Source organism: Mustela nivalis (genome assembly GCF_964662115.1).
Source record: "Mustela nivalis genome assembly, chromosome: 10".
Lineage (NCBI taxonomy): Eukaryota > Metazoa > Chordata > Mammalia > Carnivora > Mustelidae > Mustela > Mustela nivalis.
Genome location: NC_139029.1, coordinates 97,484,618 through 97,511,112, shown reverse-complemented (window position 1 = coordinate 97,511,112; position 26,495 = coordinate 97,484,618). Strand labels below are relative to the sequence as shown.

General features: G+C 36.1%; 1 long non-coding RNA gene across 1 annotated transcript in view; it reads left to right on the top strand.

Annotated features, from left to right (window-relative positions):
• Positions 1-378: 378 nt before the first annotated feature.
• Positions 379-26,495, top strand: part of LOC309842967 — a 55,383-nt gene continuing 29,266 nt past the window's right edge. The window contains exons 1-2 of the long non-coding RNA XR_014299880.1: positions 379-461; positions 586-701. This is a non-coding gene — a long non-coding RNA (uncharacterized lncRNA). The remainder of the gene's footprint in view (positions 462-585; positions 702-26,495) is intronic.

Genomic DNA, 26,495 nt, shown 5'->3' with positions numbered 1-26,495 from the left:
CAACTGCCCCTGCCCTAAGTGGCTCCCCTGGGAGCTACTGCGAACCCAGGCTCCATCCACGCCGCCACCTGCCAGCAGCCACAGCCCCAGACAGTTACTGAGGTCCCAGGATCCCACAAACCAGTGCTCCCAGCCCACCCACTGCCAGCTGACTCCAGCGGGAACGGGCACTGGCACACCCTGGGACCCAAACTCCCCAGCTCACCTCGGTGTCAAGCAGCTCCCGCAGCAGGTATAGCTCCAAGAAAGCACGAAGTTCTTGGTGGAATCCGGCTATACCAACTTCCTGTCGGCCTAGTGCCCAATGGCTCCTGACCCTGGCCGGCTTCCGTAGCCCCAGGCTCCCGGCAGTCCCCGCGAACCCTGGCTCCAGGGAAACATCCACCAACACCAGCTTCGGGGCAAACTCAGAGCTAGGCACGCTGCCAGGGAACCTGACTTTTCAATCATCCCAGCTCCAGGCAAGCTCCCAGGACCCCAGGCCTGCAGCCCACCCAGGGGCAGGCCACCTGCACAGACCCAACCTCCAGACTGGCACTTTGAATCTGGTAATGTTAGCCTCTGCTTTTTTTTTCTTTTTTCCAGCGGGTTCAGGACTCCGCTTTCCCGGTCTAAGTGAATGAGACCGAAGTGGCACTTCAGAACAGTGCTTTGGAAGTTGGAGAAACTGGTGCTCCATGCATTCTTTATGTGCGTGATAGGTACGTACAAAGGAATATTATTCAGCTTGGAAAAAAAGAGGGAAAGCGTGCGATATGTGACAACACATGGATGAACCTGGGAGACATTGTGCCAAGTGAATAAGCCGATTACAGAAGGACAAATACTGCATGATTCCACTTATATCAGGTATCTAAAGTGGTCAAGCACATAGAACCTGAAAATAGAATGGTGATTGCTACGAGCTGTGGGTTCGGTTAAATGAGAGGTTGCTTTGTTGTTCATTCGGTATAAAATTACAGTTCTAGAGCTCTGGTATACAACAAACATATTGCCTATATTTAAAACTGATTGTACACTTCAAAATGTGATGAGTGTCCATCCAATGTTAGGTATTAGATATTCTCAACAGAAACAAAACAAAAACCAAGGAATCTTTGGAGATGATGGATGTGACTATTACTTTGTGGTGATATTTTCTCAGGCGTGTGAATATTTTCAAATTCACTAGATTGCATATATTAAATAAGTGCAAGGTTGTGGGTTGGTTTTGGCTTTTTGTTTGTTTTTCCGTATATCAGTTATAGCTCAGTAAATATGTGTAAAATGAAGAAATAAAAATATTTAGAAGTTTTATGGTAAAAAGTACTTCAGAAAATATAGAGCAGAGAAGAAGCATAAGAAATTCTGGGTAGTGGGGAGAGAGATACTATTTTAAACAGGGTAGTTAGGGACGATTTCATTGAGAAATTCACACCAAGTAAAGTTTTCTAGCTCACTCTTCTGGTTTTTATAACATCTTGGTTTTCTTCACTTATCATGGTTTCCCTCATGTTTTCCATATTGTTCATTCTTAGTTTCCTTTGCAAAATCCTATTCTGTTTACCCTTAAAAATTAGTATTCCTCAAATTTTGCCTTTAGCTCTTTTCTCATTCTGGAGGATCTCTTATGTTCCTATGGTTTCAAGTATATACATATATTTCCTAAACAAGACCACTTCCATGATCTCCTGGCCCATTATCCACTGAACTACTATAGATTTCTATTTTTGTGGCTTACAGACTCTTCAAACTAAAAATGTATGAAAATCATTGCAACAATTTTACTTCTAAATCTCCTTATTCTGTATTGCTCTTCTTATAATTGCCAAAGGTCTGGAAGCCATTTTAAATTCTCCTTCATTTCCAGAAAATGAGACTGGAGGCAGGGATAAAAGGTAACTGATTCTGTAAGGTTGATAAGAGCCTACCATGGGCCAGGAGTAGTAGGAATCAAGAGGAAGAGACAGATTTGAAGAATTTTATCAAGGTAGAATTGACAGATTTGTGACAGAATGGCTTTGAGAGAGTTTGGGTTTGGGTAACTGGGTGGATAGAGAATTGAGCATAGAAGAGGAAGAGCAGATTTAAAATAGAAGATAAATTATGGACATTGGGGAGGGTATGTGCTTTGGTGAGTGCTGTGAAGTGTGTAAACCTGGTGATTCACAAACCTGTACCCCTGGGGATAAAAATATATGTTTATAAAAAATAAAAAATTTAAAAAAAAAAAGAAGATAAAATTGCTTCAGATGAATTATTCTTGAGATACCTTTCAGTGAAATAACCAGGTTAAAAAGTCCTATAGTTTCCTAAAGGCCTTACTTTGGGTTAGCACAGAAATAAACTCTTGAGAAAAGATTCAGATGCAAGTAGTGTACCTTGGAAGCAGTCCTGGAAAACACCAGTAGATTAGAGGGAAAGTGAGGAAGGGAAAGTAAGGAAACCTATAAAATGTGCTTTGTTGAACCAGTTAAAACCACCAAAGATGGGGAAATTCAAGGTTAGCACCACTGGTAAAACTCTAGAGTTAACCAGTTTTGGGGTTGTTATCCACCAAATCTCAACCAGCACTGTTTGAGAGCCATTTCTGTAGTCATTAACTTTCCCAGCAGATCTGCAGCATTGCTAGCTTGAGTCATGCATAGGATGCTCCTTCTCGTGCAGCCCATCCCCCACCCAAAGAAAGACCCACATGTGGAGAGTAGTGTTTCCTGCTACTAAGTAGCCTTCACTGTATAGAGGATAAATTCCAAGGTGATGTGGCATTTGCTCTATTAAACATATGAATCTGAAGTTCAGGGAAAGGTTTAACTAGACAAATAGATTTGGACATCTTTGGTACCAGGCTCAGCCAAATTTGTATCTCCAAAACCACAAAGTTACTAAACTGGCCAAAAAACATCCCCAAATGTCAACTGAGGAAAGAGAAAGGAGATATAAGCTACTTACATCAGTAATCCAAAGGTCAAGGCAATGTTCCTTAGAGGATGGAAAACTGTGTTTAGGGGACAGAATGTAAAGAGGATATGAGGTCTACTTTGGAGATAGGCAAAATTTTTAAAAAAGAAAGAGGAAGGGAATTGCAGATAACTAGAGGAAAAAGGGAATTTTCTATCGTGAGGTTGAGAGTGTCCAGGAGGAGTTTTTTGCCCTCATAATAGGGAGCATATGTTGCTTGGGGGAAAGCACTGCATTCACCCCTCAATGGAGTTCTGCGAAAGATAAATATGCAGTAGAGTTGGCATCATCAGAAATTCCCATAGAAATCCTCATAGCAGAAGAATTCCATCAAAAGTGATGAAGTATGAGAGCAAAGCTAAACCAGTGATCTAATTGATCCCAAAATATGAGAATTTATTCTCTAGTGACTGTAGTTGAGAGGAGAGATAATACTTCCTGTGGATCATCCAGCAATTGGGAGATGCTAGAAGACATTGTAACTTCTGTTTACTGTTGATTTTTGTTTTATTTAAAACTGATCTCTTGCAGTGTTCCCTGGTAGGGTACCCCAATAAGGTACATTTTTTTTTAGTTTCTGGGAAGGGGCTTGAGCCAAAATATTAAGACTTCAAACATATATTTGAGCCAGCCCCAATGTAACCCAGATCCCAGATTCTGTAGCCATCTTTGATGAAAATGTCCCATTAGCAAGCATTTTGATCTGCTTAGACCTGAACATGGAAAGCCAATGGAAAAAGTATTTAATCTGGGTTTTCACTGTGGAAATCTCCAAGAAATTGCTGATACCACTTCACATATCCAAGTAGTTCTCCAGGTTCGGACATCATTCCAACCCCAAAACAAGCTCCTGGTAATCACAAATACTATGAATCCCAGATGTGCGTAAATAGGGAGTATCAAAAAGCCACTCACTACCATGGTTGTGAGAGTTTTACATTTAGAAGGAAATTGATCTTTATCCCATTTAAGTTTTAAACGTCTTATGCTTCAGTCTTTGCAACTTTTTCTCCTTCCATCCAGTTCTTTTAAAAAAAAAAAAAGAAAGAAAGAAAAAAAGTCTTTCTAAGATTAGTGTCAATTGGAAAGTATTTGTATACCCTGGCTGTTAAGATGGAAAGTGTGAATTTACAGAAACTCTAATATGTAGAGAGATGCTGGTAAGTTTAGTAGAGTGATGGAGGGGCAATAGATGAGAGTGGGGTGCCTATGGGACGGAGCCAAGAAAATGAGACTCACAGACTGAGAGTTAGTTATGCTCAGATTTCACAGTCTCTCTACCTATGTGCCAAAAGCAATGTGTTAGATGCTGGGCGACGTCTCAGCCAAAAAAAGAGAGCCTAGTAATGTGTTGCTGTGTTTAGTAATGAGGCGGGTAAGCATTTGGCCTTCATTTAGTTTTGCTGACACATGCAGATAACACTATACCAAGACTAAACGGTTCTAAGGTTAAATAATCTCTTGTCAATTTGCATAATCACTTTGTAGGGAGAATAGAGATAGAAAAAAAGCAACTGAAAATATAGCTTTCTTTTTTCCAGACCCCATCCTCACTCTCCAAAAATATGGTCCACTAACCCAGGAGAAGTGGAGATGAGGAAATTCAGTTACTTTCCTGATCTTATTCATAGATTGGACTTTGGGGACAAAATTCATAAACAAGTATTTAGTGAACAGTATTTTAAAGTTTTCTTTTCTCCCTTGTCCTGCCTTTTTAAGAAAAACTATTAGATCTCTTTAAAGTTGGGAAAGAGAAGCAGTTAATTAGAGCTACAGGGAACTGCTGGAGGTTTAAGCCAACTGGCTCAAATTGACCTGTTTGTGACTGGAAAGTTAGTTTGGCTCCTTCATGTTTTTGGTTCTTTTATAAACTTTATTTTGTTTTTCATTCAGCATGATTTCATTAGCTCCAGAAAGTCAGTGCTGTTGGAAAAGATATGTGCTTATTTACTGCTTCTATTTTTCTAGAAGTGAGTTATTCTTCCTCACCACCCTACCCAAACCACAGGCTTTAGTCTGTATCTCCATTGTTATCCCACATAGCTCCAGAGCCACCTGCTAGCCAATTCTGTGAGCTCACCTCTTGGTTCTCACACTGAGGTCTTGCTGTAAGCTTTGCCAAGTCTGGAATAATCAGAGCTGCTTTGGGGAGCTACTTCACTTGGGTCACTGCTTTTCTAAAAATCAAAGTCCACAATGAAATATGGTGAGAAGTTAAGAAATAATATCCTATAGTCCCAAAACACATACCAGGGCCATTACCCAACACTTATTTATGAATCCCCTTTTGAACAGTTATGAGATGGAGCCAAGGCAGGAGCTATTGGAGAAAGCAAGCTGAGAACAAATGTTGGCAGTTTTATTTTAAAGTCACAAAACAATCTAGAGCAGCAATAGCTAGTTTGATCATTGAGTATATCCCTCAAAGCATGTTGTTCTTCTTTCCCTGTTTTTATATTAAATAATGGTATGCTCATTCTCATTACCATCTAGCTGTAATATTATACAACAACAATGATAATGATTCTCAGAAGTATTTTAGTACATGTGAGTGGTGAGAACCTAAGAAGACAACAAGAACCCTTAAACCCATTAGGTTATTCCTTTGATATAAAATTACCAAAAAAAGAAATTTTTAAAGGCTATCTGAAAAGTAATCCATATATGGATAATAGAGGGCCTTCCAGGAACCCATATTATATATTACAATTAAAGTTACCAGTGTATGACCTTAGAAGATCCATATTATCATGTCTAAATTGTAGCCTCATCAGCTGTGGTATATCTTGTGTAAAAATAAAGGTGCTAACATCCAGGATTTGGTCAGCGGGAAGATTAGTGTAAAGGGTTGGTATAAAGTAAGATTTTGCCCTGTGTATTTCCAGCTGTCCAGAAAAGAGAAAGCTTGGACAAAGGACCCATATCCATTATTTTTGGTAGGTCTTTGTATAAGTACTTAGGGTGATGGCAACAGTCATTAAAATTTTACAAAGAACTCACATTTTTAAGTTCAATACTTGGCCAGATTCCTTGCCTTTTGCAGGAAGGCAGGGGGGAGATAGGGAGCAGTGGTTCACTGTGGAGAGAATTATTGAAAATGATGAAAACAAGAGAAAACAACAAGTCCAATACTCAAGATCAAACAGAGGAGTAAGGCTCATAAGCCAAAGAGCAGAGTTTAGATTAGTCTCTCAAAAATAATAGGACAGCCGTAAATAGAGACCATGCCCAATTACAGAGCCAAAGACATGGAGTCCTGGCTAAGAATGACCTGTGAAAAATGGATCAGAAAAAAAAAAAAAAACTGAGCAAGTGAGTAGGAAAAGGACATGTAAAAATATTACTCCTGAGGCATATGATGCTGTCTGACTGGTTTTAAATATTTTCTGTAGCAAGATGTGAGGAAAATATGCAGGATCTGATCATGAAGAGCTGAGCACACCTAAATAAGAAGACTTAATTTTATTTTAAAAGATGGTTAATTGAACATAATAATAAAAAAAGTTTTAAAATAAAAAACAGATATGAGGAACAACTGAGGGATTTTAATTTCTGAAGTAACATTTGCTGATGAGTAGAATGTCAATAAGCAGAAATGATATAAACAAATAAAAGTTATATATCTGAATAAATGAATACACTTTAAGTTATTATTATTCACTTAGTAACTAAGTACAAAGAAAAAATAGAAAAATATGTATTCTCTAGTTATTGAGCTAGAATTTTAATTTACTCAAGATGTAATCTAATAAGAAAGAACTCAAGATGCAATCAAGGGGTTACTCAAGATGGAATCTAATTAGAATTCACCAGAGCACCTCCAACTCTTTGGATATGATAATAGTTCCATCTTAGAGCAAAAAATTCATTGGCAGAAGTTATAGCAGACCTTTTGTTCATCACCTGTCTCCTTGCTCTTCTCTTTCAGTCAAAGTCATCATTGATTAGTGAGGCCAAATCCTTTCACTAATTGCCCTCATGTTCCAATAGAGTATGGAACTTGTCCAAGAATATTGAGTTATGTCTAAGCAGGGAGCTGTAAAGTATCTCATGAGTCTTGCACTGTTTACAGTGAACTTAAAAAAAAAACAAACTAACAGGAAAGATGGGATATATTCAACTAGATTTCTAAGTGCCATGAAAAATTTTTAAGAGTCTCTGTTCCACTCACATGTTTTTACAAGTCGTTAGAAAATATACTTTCTGATGAAATATTTATTTTGGAAAATGAGAACCTTGGGGAAAATAATTTATGACCATTTTATCTTTTTATGATGTAGACATACTACTTTAGATTTTACTATGTAAAAAGTAAATTATCCATGGGTATAAAGGGATAAAGGGGATATGCATGTACACATAATCATCTAAATAAGTCATGCTTTGAACTACTTTTTACCTTAAAAAGTTTAGATAATTTAGCAATAATGATTATAATTATTTCAGTTTTTCAGTTGACGTTATAAAAATGGTCCTACTGATAAATGACTTTCTCTTAGGCAGGATTATTCGTAAGTTGCCACTGAAACAACTCTATCCCACCTCCTTGTAACTAATATCACATATACTTATAAAACTGATTAGAAAGAAGAGTGGTCTATGGCATTAGAACAACATTTTCCTCTGCATGAGGAAAAACTGTCCCACTAAATAAATCGAACTGGGCTGCATGAGGATAAGACCTAGACTCACTAACACCACATTTTAACCTAATAGAGTAAATGGTTTATTACATATTCAAGAATTATGCCTGTTTGAGAGGACTCATTACAGAGCTTTTTCAGTGATGGGATATTATTTTCCTAAGTTCTAGTCAATATCTACATGGTTATTGTACATGAAATAGCTCAAATTTTTGGTCTTATCCTGTTCAGTTTACTCAAACTGATTTTGCCACAACTTAAACTTGATTATATGATTATATCTCTTGATGATCCAATCCAGACTCATTCTTTTAAATATTATCTGTATGCTATCAACTCCCAAACATACATCTCCAGCCTAAACCTTTCCCCCAAACTCCAACTCATATATCCAAGCACCTATTCAACATCTATTCTTGAATGACTAATAGACACTCCACTCCTAACTCAAAACATCTTCTATCCAAACTTGTTCTATCTTTAGCCATACCCAAGTAGATAAAAAACTATTCTCCTAGTGGGGAGGCCAAAAAACAAGGAGTCATTTTTGTCTGTTCTTTTTCTTTTACATCCTACTTTTAGCTAATCACAACCTATTGGTTATACCTCCAAAATATATCCAGGATCTTACCACTTCTTATTGCTCTAATTGCTGTCACCTGGTTGAAGCTACCATAATCCTTTGCCTAATTTATTGCAGTAGCCTTTACTTGGTTTTTCTTCAGGTCACATTTTGCTCAAAATCTTCATGAGCTCCCTATTTAACTCAGAATAAAAGACAAATCCATCATTGATTTTATTTATTTATTTATTTATTTATTTATTTATTTATTTTCAGCATGACAGTATTCATTGTTTTTGCATCACACCCAGTGCTCCATGCAATCCGTGCTAGCACTGATTTTAATTGGGGAAGGGGAATTGTTCTCTTTTCTTCCACTGACTAAAACAAGTAAAATACTATCACCTTAATATTTGCTTCCTGACAGTTTTCAGTTCTCCTCAGCACTATGTGCATTTTCACAAAGTCATGGTCAAAATAAAAAAAGGTGGTGGACAAGAAGAAAGCCTTTTTCCCTCATTCTAGGAGACTTCATGAAACATTCTGTGTATGTAAATATCACTGTACTTTACAGACCAAGAGGCATAATTTTTGTGTATTTTTCTCACTAATGTGACAGCTTCTCTAGGGCGGAGCTTATTTTCTTCATCTTTTCTATCTCCCATATCTGACACAGTAAAAGCTTATTAAATAATGGAAAAATTAATAAATGGTTAATTGGAGGCAGAGTAACAGGGAGAAGAGATCATAAACTTGGCCATATATATATACATATGTACATATATATAATATATAATATATATATATATATCTGATGAGAGGTTAGTATGCAAAATATATAAGACATTCATACAACTCAGTAGTAAAAAATAAATAAATAAATAACCCAATTTAAAATGGACAAAGTACCTAAAAGGACATTTTCCCAGAGAAGACAATAAATAGTAAAGAGGTACATGGAGAAGTGCTCAACATCACTAACCATCAAGAAAATGCAAATCAAAACCACAGTGAGAGATCACCTCACACCTATTAGGATGTTTGTTATCAATAAGACAAGAGGTCAAGATATAACAAATGACTGGCAAGAATGTAGAGAAAAGGGAATGAACCCTTATGTACTGCTGGTGGAAATGTAAATTGGTACAGCCACTGTGGAAAATGGTATGAAGATTCCTCAAGAAATTAAACTACCGTATGTTATTACAGCAATCCCAGTTCTGAGTATTTGTCCATAGGACAAAAAGTCATTATCTTGAAGAGATTTTTGTATCTCCATGTTCACTGCAGCATCATTCACAATAACCAAGCTATGGAAAGAACCTAAGTGTCCATCAATGGGTGAATGAATATATATGTATATAGTGGAATATAATTAAAAAGAAATCCTGTCATTCCTAACATTGTAGATGAACCTGGAGAGCATTGTGCTAAGTGAAATAAGCCAGAGAGACAATGACAAATACTGCATGGTATTACTTATACGTGGAACCCAAGAAAAGTTGAACTCATGGAAACAGAAAATAGAAAATGGTTGCCAAGAGCTGGGGGTCAGGAGAAATAAGGAAAGGGTAGTTAGTTAAAGGGTACAAAATTTCAGTTACAGGTATCCTCCAGATATCACCCACAAGAGAGGTGTCTGAGGTTGCTCAGTCTGAGATTGCTAAGTGGCTGACTTTTGGTTTCAGCTCAGGTCATGAGCTCATGGATCGTGAGACTGAGCCCCACATCAGCCTCCATACTTAGCAGGGAGTCTGCTTGAAGATCCTCTCCCTCTGCCCTCCCCCAACACACACACACTCTCTTTTTCTCGCTATCTCTAGCTCTAGCTCTAAAAATAAATCTTTTTTTAAACAAACAAAAAGGATATAACCCACAAGAACTATTCCTGTTCCGTAAACTATTAAGTTTATTTTCTAAAATCTAAGTAGCAAAGCTTTAGAGGAAAAAAGTCTTCCAGAAACTTCTGGCTGGAGATCTTATAGCCTACAAAATTAACATGCAGTGAGAGTAGAGGTAGGGGAGGAAGTGCAGGATTATGTTTTAATCACAAGAATGATGAACTTGAAATTACAAGCATGCAATCCCCAACAAATTAGCAGTTGAGTGATATGTATCAAAGGCTTATTAGTGCAAAACATTGAATCATTTCCCAGGAAGAGCATGAAGCTAAACTCAGAGCCCAGGATTTTGCCAGGGAGACTACATCAAAACTAAAATTACAAACAAAAAAATAGAAAACAGACCAACAGCACAAACTTGAGATGAGATGGTGCATATATGTATGAAAAGTAAAAAAAAAAAAAAAAAGTATTAAAAATTCAGAAACAGAGAATGTTGGAAAGAACATGAAGCTTGTTAAATACATCAGTAGCTTTGAACTTCTAAGTTATTTTACTACAGAATGGATAAAACAGGAGATAGCTAGTTCCTACACTGCTATGAATATCATTTATATAATATATCATATTGGCTATTTGGCTGTGTAGGTTAACATATACAAATACAGTGTATATCAGATGCAATCATGGATGTCTGAGAACACAATTGGTTTCATAATTCATACATAATTAGCTACAAATGAGAACCAATTAGTATAAGTCAGAAAGTATTGAGGTCCAGTGTATATGTATGTACATGAAGAGGTGAAAAGATATATGTAAAAACATACTTAGCCATGTAAAGCACTTCACCTTGAGAAGGGTAATGACCTGCATTAAGGGACAGAGCCAGCCTAGGATGACTTACCTGGAAGAAGGCAGGAGAATAAATAGTCTGACTCCATTCTCTTTCCCATCTCAGATCATCCCTACCAGCTGATGGCAATGAAACCTGGGAGCGAGAGAGCCCTTGAGTGTAAATTCCAGGCTCCTGGGTCATAGAGTTAAGTAGAGAAGGGTGGAGAGGGGATCCAGCACACTGACTTTAATGGGAAGGTTTCAGATTTTCTTTTTTAAATAACATATTTGCTGTGGTTTGGTGTAGATACTTTTATCAGGTTAGGAATGTTCCCTTCCAATCCTAGTTATCTTCATAAATTTGAATTTCTTATCTTTTTTCCTATATGAATTGAGATAGTTGTATAGTTTCCTCCTTTAATGTGTTACTGTTTTAATCTAAACGGGTGTGTTTTCTGATGTCAACCAACTTACCTTTCAGAGATTAAATACTACTCAATATCAATGTATTATGTATATACAAAGAACGATTTATTTTGCTGATATTTCCTTTAGAACTTTTGAATTTCCATATTTGTAAGTCAGAATGAGCTATAATTTTATTTTCTTGAGATTTCCTTGACTGTATTTTCTGTCAAGACTTCTTTATCTACTGAAAAGAATTATATAGATAAAAATTGTGGTTTTTCTAAAGGATTGGTGAAATGTGTTTATAAAGCCTCTGAATATAATGCTTTATTTCAGGATGATTTTTTTAAATTAAATTGATTAATTTGTCTTTAATAATTGCTCTATCATTAAGGTTTTATTCTTCATGAATCAATTTTGTTAAATTATATTTTCTATAAATTGGCTTCATCCACATTTTACAAATTATGAATATAGTGTTTGTAGCATTGTGTATTTTTTTAAATTATTAGCATTATGTACTTCATGTGTGATCATATTACCCTACTCATTTTTTTTTTTACCATGACAATCATCTATGAGTGTTTTTTGGGTATAATAATTCCACTGGAAAGGTTATCAGAATAGTAAAAGAAATCCCCTATATCCTTCTCCCAGAGACCATACTCAAGTTTTACCAATTGTTTCAGAGCTCCTTTATAGCAAAGGAGTCAATCCAGGATCAAATGATACTCCATTTGTCATGTTTTTATACTATCATTCAATCTTGAACATTCTTCATTTTTTCTTTGAAATTCTGTTATGACTTTCATAATCTTGGATTTTTTAATTGACTTTTTTAATTTTTATTTTTTTCTTCAATTTTTTTATTTGAATTCTAGTTAGTTAACATATAGTGTAACATTGGTTTCAGGAGTAAAATTTAGTGATTCATCACTTACATATAACACCAAGTGCTCATCACAAGTGCCTCCATAATACCCATCACACATTTAGCCCATCCCCCCCCACCACCCCCTTCCCACCACCCTCAGTTTGTTCTCTCTACTTAAGAGTCTTTTATGGTTTTCCTCCCTCCCCCTCTTTTCTTTTTCCCCTTCTTCCCCTATGTTCATCTGCTTTGTTTCTTAAATCCACATACGAGTGAAAACATATGGTATTTGCCTCTCTGACTGACTTATTTTGCTTACCATAATACTCTTTAGCCTTACTCATTTTTAATATTATTTTTATCTTTTGAGGCTTGTCTCTTTTGTTTGTTCAAAGTACCAGCCTTTATTTTTCTGGATCACCTCTACTGTTTATTTCTTGTCTGTTGCATTACAGTTTTGCTTTTATCCTTATCATTTTCTCCTCTCCACTGTTTTGTTTTCATTCTGTCATTCTTTTACTTGCCTTCATGAGTTAAGTTGTTTGTTAGTTTTCAGTGTTTTGTTTTGTTTTGTTTTCTAATATATGCTTTTAGGGGTATACATTCCCCCCTCCAAATTCCATTTTAAGTATGTTCCACAAGTTCTGATAAGTAATGCTCTCACTGTCATTAAACTTCCAAATATTTTTAATTCACTATGACTTTTTATTCTTAATGTATGAATTATTTAGAAGTGTCATTTTAAATTTCCCTTTTGATTTTTTAACACACCATTTTGGGGGTTTCTTTTTGTTGATTTCTAATTTTATTGCACACTGATAAAAAAAAAAGTGAAATTTCAAGACATTTGTGAATTATTATGTGGTAAAATTTTACAAATAATGTAATTTTGAAAGAAATGTATCATCTTTAGTCCTTGGGTAAAGAATTTATATCCAGTTTATAAGTCGTGTTATGGAAAGTTGATAAATCAGAGAAAGGCATATGATAATTTCCTTTTATTAATTTTATGATTTCTGTATTATTTATTTATTTATTTATTTGACAGACAGAAATATCAAGTAGGCAGAGAGGCAGGCAGAGAGAGAGAGACAGGCAAGCAGGCTCCCCGCTGAGCAGACAGCCTGACATGGGGCTCCATCCCAGGACCCAGAGTTCATGACCTGAATGGAAGGCAGAGGCTTAACCCACTGAGCCACACAGGTGCCCCCTGATTTCTGTATTTTAATCAATTTTCATCTGTATGTGTCAAGCTTTTTTAGATGCACATACGCTCATAATTAATTTTAGTTGGTGGATATTCTATTTATCATTATGTAATGTCCCCCTTTATCCCTATTAGTACTTTTTTTCTCAAGCTCTTTTTCTTCTGATTTTAATATAACCAGTATTGATCAACCTTATCTTGGTGGAGAATGAATGAGGAATGATTTTATCTCTTCCAGTCCCTTCCTCTAACTGTCTTTTAGTAATATATTGGGCAGAACCCACAGCTTTTCAGTCGTTTACAGCCATTAAAAATTTAGTCCAGTCTAGTTCAAAACTCCAGTTTCTTCTATAACTTAAGTCTCATCTCATTCCTATCCCCTAATTGCATATTGCCTTCCCATTCCAGATCCCTCAACCACAGCCTAAAATTTCCTGCACATAAACAATTTTTCATCCAAATCAGTATTGAAATTTATTTTAAAGTAAAAATTAAAATAAACAAAAATCACCATATCTTTGCATAGAAATAAATAACAAAATGGGAGAGAAAATAAGAAAACCTTATTAAAATTACTAATTCTGACTCTCAAACAACTTTACCTTAAAATATCTAGAGCTAAGAATCCTGGAGAAAGAAGAATGAGAGTAGGGGAAAAAAGAAATGTTTGAAGAAATAATGGCTAAAATCAAAAACCCTCAACAAAACATTAGCAAACAAGATTGAGCAATAAATTAAAAGGATCATTCAACATGATCAAGTGACATTTCTTCCGGGATGCAAGGATGGCTCAGTATTTACAAATCAATCAATGTGATATGCTACATCAACAAAATGAAAGAAAAATCAAAAAACATTTGACAAAATTCAACATCTGTTCACAATAAAAACTATCAACAAAGTGGGTTTAGAGGAAACAAACCTCAATATAATAAAGGCCATACATGAAAAACCAACAGCTAATATCTCAATGATAAAAAATTGAGAGCTTTTACTCTAAGATCAGAATCAGGACAAGGATGTCCATTCTTTTTTTTTTTTTTTTTTTTTAAAGATTTTATTTATTTGTCAGAGACAGAAGGAGAGAGAGCAAGGGAGCACAGGCAGACAGAGAGGCAGGCAGAAGCAGAGGGAGAAGCAGGCTCCCTGCCAAGCAAGAAGCCCGATGTGGGACTCGATCCCAGGATCCTGGGATCATGACCTGAGCCGAAGGCAGCTGCTTAACCAACTGAGCCACCCAGGCATCCCCAAGGATGTCCATTCTTAATGTTTTTATTCAGCATAGTGCTGGAACCTCTAGCCACAGCAATCAAACAAAAAAAAAAAAGTGTGTGTGTGTGTGTGTGTGTGTGTGTGTGTGTGTGTGTGTGTGTGTAATATATATGAAGTTAAATTGTCACTGTTCACAGATGACATAATACTTACACACAAAACCCCAAAGACTCTACCAAAACACTACTGGAAGTAATAAATGATTTCAATAAAGTTTGAGCATACAAAATTAATACCTAGAAATTGGTAGGATTTCTATACACTAATATCAAAGTAGCAGAAAGAAAAATTAAGAAAACGATTCCATTTACAATTGCACCAAAAAGAATAAAATACCTAGGAACAAAATTAACCAAAGAGATGAAAGACAGGTACTCTGAGAACTTTAAAACATGATGAAAGAAATTGAAGATGGCACAAACAAATGGAAAGATATTCCATGCTCATGAATTGAAAGAAATAATATTGTTAAAATGTCCATCTTACTCAAAGCAATCTACAGATTCAATCTAATCCCTATCAAAATACCAACAGCATTTTTCACAAAACTAGAATAAATAATATTAAAACTTGTATGGAACCACAAATAGCCACAGCAGTCTTGAGGAAAAAAAACAAAGTTGTAGTTATCACAATTCCAGATTTCAAGAGGTACTACAAACATGTAGTAATCAAAACAGAATGGTACCAGCACAAAAATAGACATATAGATTAGTGGAACAGAATAGAGAGCCCAGAAATAAAACTATGATTATATGGCCAACTAATCTATGACTAAGGAGGCAAGACCATACAATGGGAAAAAGACAGTCTCTTTAATAAATGGTGTAGGAATACTGGACAGCTACATGTAAAAGAGTGAAACTATGCCATTTTCCCACACCATACACAAAAATAAACTCAAAATGGATTTAAAGTCCCAAATATGGACCTGAAATCTTAAAAATCCTAGAGGAGAACACAGGCAGTAATCTCTCTGACATCAGCTATAACATTTTTCTAGATATATTTCCTAAAGCAAGGGAAACAAAAGTAAACATAAATCATTAGGACTTCATTGAAAAGGCTTTTGAACAATGAAGGAAACCATCAATGAAACATAAAGGCAACCTACTAAATGGGAGAAGATATTTGTAAATGACATATCCAATAAGGGGTTAATATCTAAAATGTAGAAAGAACTTACAAAACTCAACACCAAAAAACAAAACAAACAAACATATCATCTGAATTTTTAATGGGTAGAGGACCCGAAAAAACATTTTCCCAAAGAAGACATACAGATGGCCAAGAGAACATTTGAAGATGTTCAATGTCAGTAATCATCAGGGAAACACAAATCAAAACAATGAGATATATCAGCTTAATTCTGTCAGAATGGCTAAAATAAAAGACAAGGAATAACAAGAACTGATAAAGATACAGAACAGAAAAGAGCACTTGTACACTGCTGATGAGAATGTAAATTGGAAAGTAGTATGGAGTATTCTCACAAAATTAAAAATATAAATACCATATGATTTAATAATTCCACTACTGAGTATTTACCCAAAGAGAACAAAAACACTAATTCAAAAATATATGTACACCCTATGTTTAATGTAACATTATTTATAATAGCCATGATATGGAAGCAACTATCAATAGATGAATGGTTAAGGATGAAGTGGTATGCATATATACACACAGTGGAGTAATACTTACCCATAAAATATATATGGCTGAGTGCGTGTGTGTGTATAGAAGTGGGGTGTGTGTGTGTGTGTGTGCGTATGTGTATATATATATATAGAAGTGGGGTGTACTCAGCCATAATGTATATATGGCTGAGTGTATGTGTGTGTGTGTATGTATAGATATATATATAAAGAGGTATATATATGTAACATATATATGTATATAGAAGTGGTATATATATTAAATATATGTAGGGAGAAGTATATATATATATATTCCTATATAATATATATATAAATATATATAGAAGTATATATATATATATATATTCTAGATATATATATCTAGAATATATATATATAGAAGTGGTGTATATACACACACACAATGGAATAATACTCAGCCATTAAAAAAGGATGAGATCGTACCATGTGAAGACAACATGGATGGACCCAGACAGTATTAGGCTAAATGAAATAAGGTTAAGGAAGACAAATACCATATGATTTCATTCATATGTGGAATCTAAAAAGTAATGAATAAACAAAAAAAAAGGAGGGGGCACCTGGGTGGCTCAGTGGGTTAAAGCCTCTGCCTTTGGCTCAGGTCATGATCCCAGGGTCCTGGGATCAAGCCCCGCATCAGGCTCTCTGCTCAGTGGGAGCCTGTTTCCCTTCCTCTCTCTCTCTCTCTGCCTACTTGTGACCTCTCTCTCTCTCTGTCAAATAAATTTTTAAAAATAAAATTTTTTTTAAAAAAGGAAATTCAGACATACAAATACAGAGAACAGAGTGTTTACCAGAGGGAAGGGGATGGGGAGGATAAGCAAAATGAGTGAAGGGGAGCAGGAGACACAGGCTTCCAATTATAGAATGAATAAGTCATAGAAATAAAAGGCAAAGCATAAAAATACAGTCAATGATATTATAATAGCATTGGTGAAAGATGGAAGCTATACTCTGGGGAGCATAGCATAATGTATAAAACCATTGAATAGCTATGTTGTACATCCAAAACTAATATAATATTGTGTAGCAACTACACACACACACACACACGATTCTTTAAAAAAAGAATTTTAAAGGATGGCTAAGAATTTTTTTTAGTTTATGATACAGGCCAAACCATAAGTGCAGAAAACTTGGAGGACATCAAGAAGGATAAATTCTATAAAATCTATAAATAGGCAAGTTATATTCAAATGGCAGAAAATCAAAGACAAAGGAAAACATCTTTTAAAAAGCCAGAGAAAGAAAACACCTTACTTATAGAGAAAAAAGAGTAAGAATTATATTGGAGGAATAAGAATAAAAATTATATTGGACATCACTTGAGGAAATAAGTAAGAAAAGAGTGGGTTAATATGTAGTGTTGAAAGTTAAAAAAAAAAAAAAACAGCAAAAAACAAAAACAGAACAGAACAAAAACAAGCCCTGCCCATCTAGAATTAGGTACCCAGCAAAATTGTCTTTCAACACTGAAGGAGAAATACTTTCTCAGACAAACAGAAATTCTCTTGTCAGTAGAGCTGCATTGGCAAAAATATTCAAAGAAGTTTTTTGGAGAGAATGCACTATATGACATTCTGGAAGAGGCAAAACTATCAGGAGAATAAATCAGTGTTGTGGTTTCTTGGTTTTGTTTTGTTTTCTTTGCCAGGGGTTCAGAGGGAGAGAGTAGATGAACACACAAGACTATTAGGGCAGTGAAACTCTTGCACAGCCTGAGCTGTGCAACCTGCTCAACAACAGGATGTTTGTCAAAATGCATAGAACTATAAACCTAGATACCCTAATGTAAACTATAGACTTTAGTCAATAATAATGTATCAATATTGTTTCATCAGTTGTAGGAGATATATCACACTAAAGCAAGATATTAATAAAATAGGGATAAACTGTGTGCAGGGATAAAAAAAAAGGATATACAGGAATTCTCTGTACTTTCTGCATAATTTGTTTTATGAATCTAAAGGAGCTTTAGATTAAATGTATTAATTAAAAAATTAAAATTTTAAAAATTAAATATGTGTATTTTGCTTGTGTGTGTGTGTGTGTTGTGTGTGTGGAGAGAGATTATTAAAGGGATTCTTAGGGGTTGGCAGGGATAAGAGCAGAGTATTAATTATCTGAACAGTGTTTTTAATGTCCCACTTCAACTTCTGCCAGAAGCCAAGAAATTGTTAAGAAGAATATTTTTTAAGACCCTAGTTATTTTTCTTACTACATCTTAGCTTCATCACCTGGGTGAAGTCAGCATGTCTTGGGAACTTTTTTGTGGGTCACTGGGTTCCCACACAGATGATGCAATAGAAAAACAACATACAAGCAAGGGAAATTATTTGACTTTGTTATTGCAAAAAGAATTTTTGGTTGACCATATAATATGCTGGAAATTAGACCTTGCACCCCAGGATCTCACAGCTGTCCTTCTGCCATCTAATTTTTCTCTGTCAGCATGTTCAAGCCACTGTAGAATACCTGGAATACGTTGGTTGTTGTCTTTTACAACATCCACATATGAACCCCCGCATTCAGGGCCCCTTGCTGCGCTGATGGGATACAAAAGAGCAAATGCAGAACAAATGATCGAACCAAAGGGCTCAGACTCTGCAAAACCATTTAGTGGTTTTACTGTTTTGTTTCCTCACCTTTCTTAATCCTTCCACTCCCTCGTGGTATTAATATTACGGCCTTTGTCTTTGGAGCAATAAGGAGATGATAAAATATTTTAATTGGGATGGATAGTAGAGATCATATTTACATTTCAATAAATCATTCTGGTAAAAAAGATCAGGAGGCAAAACCAGACATGGACTTTCATATTAGGAGACAGTTATAGTCTTCTAGAGGAGAGATGGCTCCTCCTTTCTAAGGATTTCTGCATTTTAACAGTTAAATAATCCCTTTACTCAAAGGAAGGGAGTAAAATTTCAGATATTCTTACATCATGTAGGAAGACATTTTGGGTAGTCCCAGGGCCCCTGAAATTATTCTAATTATCTTTAAGCACTAATATACTTTTTGAAATTAAAGAAAAAAATAATGCAGTCGAGCTTAATATTTCTTACTCAATTACTTACCCAATGGCATTTGGGTTGTAAGGCTACATTTCATACCCTGATTGCTGGAACAAATTCAGACCCAATGGGGTCATTTGAAGGTTTAATTTCAGCCTCGGTGAAGTTACATGATTTCACTATTCTCAAATGATCTTTATTGGCAAATAGATGACTAAAGACTGCTGGGTATTATACAAAATGTATAGTTTAGTCAACGAGTGCAATAGGGTCGGTTACTCATGCACGAAAATATATATTCAAACAGCAATTGAGCACCTAAAACCATGCCTGGTCTTGCGAGAGATATAGAAATCCATAAGACACATTACCTACCCTCGAAGGAACACATGGAAGAGGAAAGACATGTATATGAATCAAAGAAGAATATATATGTTATTTAAAGTTACCTAGGAAGCTGTGAATATTCAGAAAAGAAAGAGATCTAAGAGAAACTCCTTTTTTTCTTCACTTTTTTTAAGAGAAACATTTAAGGAGGAGATTTCATTTGCATATTTTACAGAGCAGGTAGATGGAAGCAGAGGATATTCCAGTTGGGGGCACAGCATGAACCAAAGCAATATTCATATAATGGTGAGCATTAGGGTGGAGCATAGAGTACCTAAAAGAAGTGTAGGGTCTGAAACTGAAATGGATTATAGAGCCAGATTGCAAATAGCCATGAGTATCAACCAGGCTAAGGATCCCAAGCTCATACTTTATTAGCCATGGAAAAACTAATGAGGTTTTAAAATGAGAAATGATATATAGGGAGCAGTGGTATATGGAATTAAAGGAATTTTTCTAAGACAACATCTCTCAAAAATGCCCAGGGTTGTACCTCATCTCCAGAGATCTTGAATAATTGGTCTGGTCATCTATTTTTTTAGAAACTCCCCAGGTATTCTAATGTTCAGTTAGTGCTAAAACAAAACAAAACAAAGAAACAAACAAACAAAAAAAAAAACTACTTTAGGCTGTATCTGCTCAGCTCACAATAAACCCCCTCCTTCGAGACCCTAATACGTAATTTGAAGGACCCAGCACAAAATAGAAATGCTGAGCTGGTCCTTTGCTCAAAAATTAAGAATTTTAAGACGGTAACAGCATTTAACCAAGGCTGGGGCCCTTTGGAGCTTAAGACCCTGCATGACTGCACAAGTCACACAGCCCTGAAGCTGGCTCGCCTCCCTCCTTGTTTTCCTGTGGACTAGCATCACCATAACCCAGGTGAGGACTTTCCACAGCCATGTTTAAACGTTTTTTACTCCATTCCCGCAGCCATAGCTGATGACCACAGCCTGAGCTGTGCAACCTGCTCCACAACAGAATGTGGTGACTGAGACTGAGGAAGCATACATAAATTGCCCAAGATCAGACAGACCACAGCAGATCTGAGGTACAAATCTGGACAACTGACTCAGAAATGAAGCTCTATCCCCAGGTGCTTCATGTCAGATAACTGTGTGTTCTTAAATAAAGTATATGACAAAAGTGATTTAAGACCCAATTCCTTCTAGTCAATGTAATAAATAAAAATGTATATTATTTGTAAATTTTTTTACATGAGCCACCTACAAAATGCTTTCTTGAGTGGTTAAATAAGTTTGGTTGGTATTTAGCAACCCTTTTTCAAGAATTTTTTTTAAGAAAAATACTGGTTTCAGGAAAGTACTTGCATATCTTTGTTGTATTTTGTCTCAAATGCAGTCCTTTTCTTCCACTTCCACTGCCTTTAAAAAAAAAAAAAAAAGATTTTTTTCTTTATTGACAGAGAGAAAGCCCACAAGCAGGGGGAGCAACAGAGGGAGAGGTAGAAGCAGGCTCCCTGCTGAGTGGGGAGCCCCATGTGGGGCTCAATCCCAGGACCCTAGGATCATGACCTGAGACAAAGGCAGACACTTACCTGAATGAGCCACCCAGGCATCCTTCTGCTGTCTTCTTTTTTAATCTAGGGATGCATTACACACTCTGAGACTCTGAGACTATTCCAATAGCCTACATTGAAGCTCTCACTGTTCTGTATTGCCTCAGCTGACTCTTCTTTTTTTTTTTTTTTTAAGATTTTATTTATTTATTTGACAGAGAGATTACAAGTAGACAGAGAGCCCGATGCGGGACTCGATCTCAGGACCCTGAGATCATGACCCCAGCCAAAGGCAGCGGCTTAACCCACTGAGCCACCCAGGCGCCCCCCTCAGCTGACTCTTCTTTTTTTTTTTTTTTTTTTTTCTTTTTTTTTTTTTTTTTTCTTTTTTTTTTTTTTTTTTTTTTTTTTTTTAAATTATTTATTTATTTGACAGATCACAAGTAGGCAGAGAGACAGGCAGAGAGAGAGGAGGAAGCAGGCTCCCTGCAGAGCAGAGAGCCCGACGCGGGGCTTGATCCCAAGACCCTGGGATCATGACCCGAACCGAAGGCAGAGGCATTAACCCACTGAGCCACCCAGGTGCCCCTCAGCTGACTCTTCTTAAAACATTGCTTTAATTACGACATGCTGCCCCCGTCAAGTCCCACATACCTGTCTCCATGAGCAGACCTGTTGAATCACCCCACCCGTAACTTAAATGGAACTCTACTTTTCCCATTAGCTTAACTTTTAACTGAGGCAGGGAATTTATCAGTGTCTCCCCACACCCTCTTCTCTGGTAAGCCTTAATCTTCAGTCATCCCTTATGGCCCAAATTGTCACAACTGCAGCAGCCTCACTGAATCTGTGTTCCCAGTGCCCTCCCCTACTCCACATTCCTGCCAGTGAAGACTCCAGGACATGTGTGTCACATGAGTGCTTTTCCTCACCCTGTGCCCTCCCCATCCCCACATTCCTTTGCTCAGGGAGTAAAATAGGGCCCTGCCTTGGTTGCTCTGGATTCCATCTGTTTTTGTCTCTAGTTCAACAAGCCCCTTTCGAGTTGGAATCCTTTCCTCTGTTAAATGCAAGCAAAATACTATACTTGAGGGAATACTGACACAAAAATGATATGATCCTGCCTTTAAGAAGGCATGAGGATTGATGAATTAGTTAGATTATAAATTGATAACTATAATCTAAGGCACAATAAAACGAATACTATAGTAAATGGATAAACAAAGTTCTTGGGAATTCAAAGGGGGAAAGCCTAAATTCTGGCTTCACGGACTGGAAAAAATTAAACAAAGGAGTGGTATTTGAGCTGGCTCTTGGAGAATAAGCAAAAGTTTGACAGACAGAGAAGAGAATTCCAGAGTAAGCAAAGACATAGGCAAAAGCCCCGAGTGTAACATGCTTAGAAAATAACAGTCTAATGTGACTGAATTTAAGGGTATACTGAGGGACTTAATAGGAAATCAGACCAGAAGAAAAAAGGACAGAGGTTTAATGGACACTGCAAAGCATACTATTTTCATGTTACAAAGCTGAATAACCATCAGTGTAAGTCATATTATGATTACAAATTAAAGGTCAAAATTAATACCAATTTGATTTCTCAAATAGAATCTTATCTTGGAAAACTAATAAGTTATTTAACAGTTTAATGAAATTAAAGAACTTCAGCATCATGATCCATGCCAGTTTGCATACAAAACATATTTGTGTTTAAAATCTTGTGTTTTTATCTGAATCACTAAGAGTGAATTCAGTATACTAATTAGACACCTTTTGGAATTAGACATTTCTAGTGAAATGGCATCAATGTTACAATTCTCTATTTGTCTGTCTTCCACTTGACTGGGAATCCCTTGAAGGCAGGGACCTTGTTTAAGTCATCGCATGGTAAGCATGCCTTAACTATTTATGAAGGGAATGAACGAATTGCATCTTATATGCCTTCCCACCAGAAAACTTTAATTCCAACAATCAGTAATTTTACAGATTAATCTAAATAATAAAATACCACCACAGTACTACCCCTTACTTAGTCAGGATTCAAATACTTGTATCTTTCAATCATAGTAATTCTTAATACTTACTCTATTTTTAGGAGAAAGAGATTGATTTCCAAAACAATCTCCTAGGCCTTCTTATCAACAGCTACAGGGTATAAAGTTAAAAATAATGAGCCTAAGTACCAGAAGAATAGTAACAAATTTTAATGATTATTTAGTGTTTTCAGAATACAAATTTCTTAGCATGTATCAATTTATTTGAGCTACAACCCTGAGAGGTATGAGTTATTGAAATCACCGTTTACAAATGAAAAAAGTTAATGTCAAATGAGGTCATAAATTGCTCAAGATCACATGCTTATGAACTGTAAAGGTAAGTTTTGAACATTAAATTATCTCACTACACTTACTAGAGTAGAAAATGCACTAATATTTCAGAAACATTTACCATATCAACTTACAAATTAACCAAAAAAATCTCACTAACCAGAAACCATATTGCTTAAACAATAAAAATAGTGTACTTTTTTCTGCCCTATATGTGAACCCCCTTTCTGTTTGAGGAATTTTATACCATGTGAATTTTGGCGGCAGGCAGAACTGCCTTCCACTTATGGAGGCTGAAAAGCCAAATACTTGATTTCCCAGCCTCTGATTCAGCATGGATGGAGGCACCTGATCTGTATTTAGTGGACAGATGTCGCTGCCCCAGATTTTGGATCTGGGTGCTAGTGTCAAAGAGAAGCAAGGATAAAGGAGACCCCTAAACATGGCTTTATGACTGCCTGCCCTCCCCCATTTCCTGCTTATTTGCCCAGTCTTATTCTCTAGCTTTCAAGAGATTCCAATAGGTTTTCAATAAATTACCTTTCTATTTAAATCAGCTGGAGTATGTTTTATTTGCTTGCAATTATGAACCCAAAATGACAGATGCAGTGATGTGCCTTATTGATAGTTAGGTGGCACAGGCCCAGTTTTGTCTGCCAGTAAGTATTGTACACTTTTTTTTTTTTTTCCTTAACGAAATTGTGATATAGACTAATCAGAAAGAGACACGTTGTGGAATAAAAGAGTTTAGGAACAAATGCAATAAACTAATTTATTCATTTGTTGCTGTTATGGTCACGATATTTGTATATACTTTTACATTTCACAGGGAAAACTTGCTAGTTTTCTATGTTCTGATCTGAAAGTTGCACTTTCTGCTTCTTCTCACATTCTTGTCACCTGTTAATCTCTAGTGCTGGGCCAGCATGCAGGAAATATCCAACAAAGCCTAGTTGTTCCTGAGCAGGGATGTCTATCAGAATCTCCTATGGAACTTTTTTTAAAATATAGACTTCCACGTCCTACCCCATATCTGTTAAATTAGAATGTCTGGAGTTGTCACCAACACAGGGACACATACTCTCTGATGACTCTATAACCTACCTATGGTTAAGAACCACTGACTTGTTCACTATTTCTATATGAATATTTCATGTGTTTCATTCAGAGGAATCCCACTGTGATGGACTCTTAATACAAATAATAACATCTAAAGAGAAATTATTAAGTTTAATTTTTCCTAGCAACACCACAGTTTTCTTCCTGATTTCTTTAGGAAACTTTCTCAAATACTAATGCTTTGAATCATGTAGAATTCCTAATATCAATAGAGCCCCTATGACTTTATAACAAGGTTTTTATCTTTAGGATATTTAAAAAATAGATTTTCTGCAGAGCTTTTGAGTAATCACAGCAATTAGTAGGATTAAAGAAGAGTTATTTTTTTAAGCCAAAGTGATTAAAGTTCTATTATATTATCATCACTGAAGAGTGAAATGAAAACAGGAGGATGATGTCATCAGCACTGTGTGAGGTCGGGAAATTAATCATGACTTTCACAGCTCAAACATTATCAAGTAAACGGATTGTCCAAGACTTCAACACCTTCTACTTTCTAAATTTAAAAATCTGGTAGGTTCTCAGTGTTTTCTCAGACATGCATTTGAAGAATCTTCACGTTCCTTTTTATTTTTTTATCTTGGGATTCTGATCAGTTGGAAGTAGATTCACTCATCTGAGACAAGGCAACTTTATCTGTCCTGTGACTAAACTTCATAAAGTCAAGTCTTATAAATGTCACTGCATTTCACACTATGATGAAAACTCTCTCTCCTTACCTGAAACTTTTTTTTCAGGTTTCATACTGTCTTAACCTTGTATTAAGTATCTCAGGGGGAAAAAGTTTCCTTACAAAAGTTGGATCTGATGACCTGGTGTTTGTTTTTATGGCTTCCTCCTGAGTGTGAAGTACTCTAATCCCATGTGCCAAGTGCAGTAAAAGATAATGTGATAAATATTGTGATCTTCCTGGTCCTAGTTGTGTTTTGGTATATTATACAATGTAATAAGATTTATTTTGAATGGCACACATTTTTGTGGGATAAAATCTATCACTTTATTTCATAAGACTGAATATAATGCATGCCATGGAAGAATGGGAGGGGGCTTCCGACCATAGTTTTCTGAGAGGATGAGAGTATTTTAATTACGTACTCAGTACAAGGTATTCTGCTCAAAGCTCATTTAGGACAACAGCTCAAACTGAGAAACCTGTATTTTAAAAAGCTGACTACAACAGTAAATGAAGAGAGAAGGGGGATGATATCTGAGAACAATTCAAAAGGAAAGAAAAGGTCTAATAGGATAAGGTAAATCAAGAAAATACGGTGTTCCAGAAGCCATGAAGAACAGGGTTTTGAGAAAGAAGGAATGAGAGGATGAGAGTCAAGGGAACTTTAAGAGGGAAGAGTGAAAGAATCTTGAGGTTGTTCACAGGCTGTATGGAAGAAACTGGTAGGAAGAGAGACATTGAAGATAGAAGAACAAAAAGAGGCTAAGTCATAGAGGTAGGGTGGGAAGAGGATCACAAAGCAAGGAGGATCCATAAAAGTGGAATGGCCACGGCTTCTCCAAAACTCAGCAATGATCTTATCTCCTGCTGCCCAGAAAGCATAGAAGATACGAGATCAGTGCTGTCTGCCTCCTGGCCCCTCACAAACAGACTAAGCAATGTATCTTTTTCTATACCTCTCCCTTCTTCCTTCCTTTCCATCTGTGTAGAAGATGTGTTTCTTCTCATGAACAAGGTCAATCTCTATATGGGTAAATAAAATGTGATTGATGTTTGCCACATATTATTATATAGCCTAAAGAACATAAGATGTGTACTTAGATCTGTGCAGAAAGCATATATTTTATTTCTGCACAAATAGAACAATAACAATATTGTGGCTGTAAAATGGATCACTCTTTCATTAAAATGAA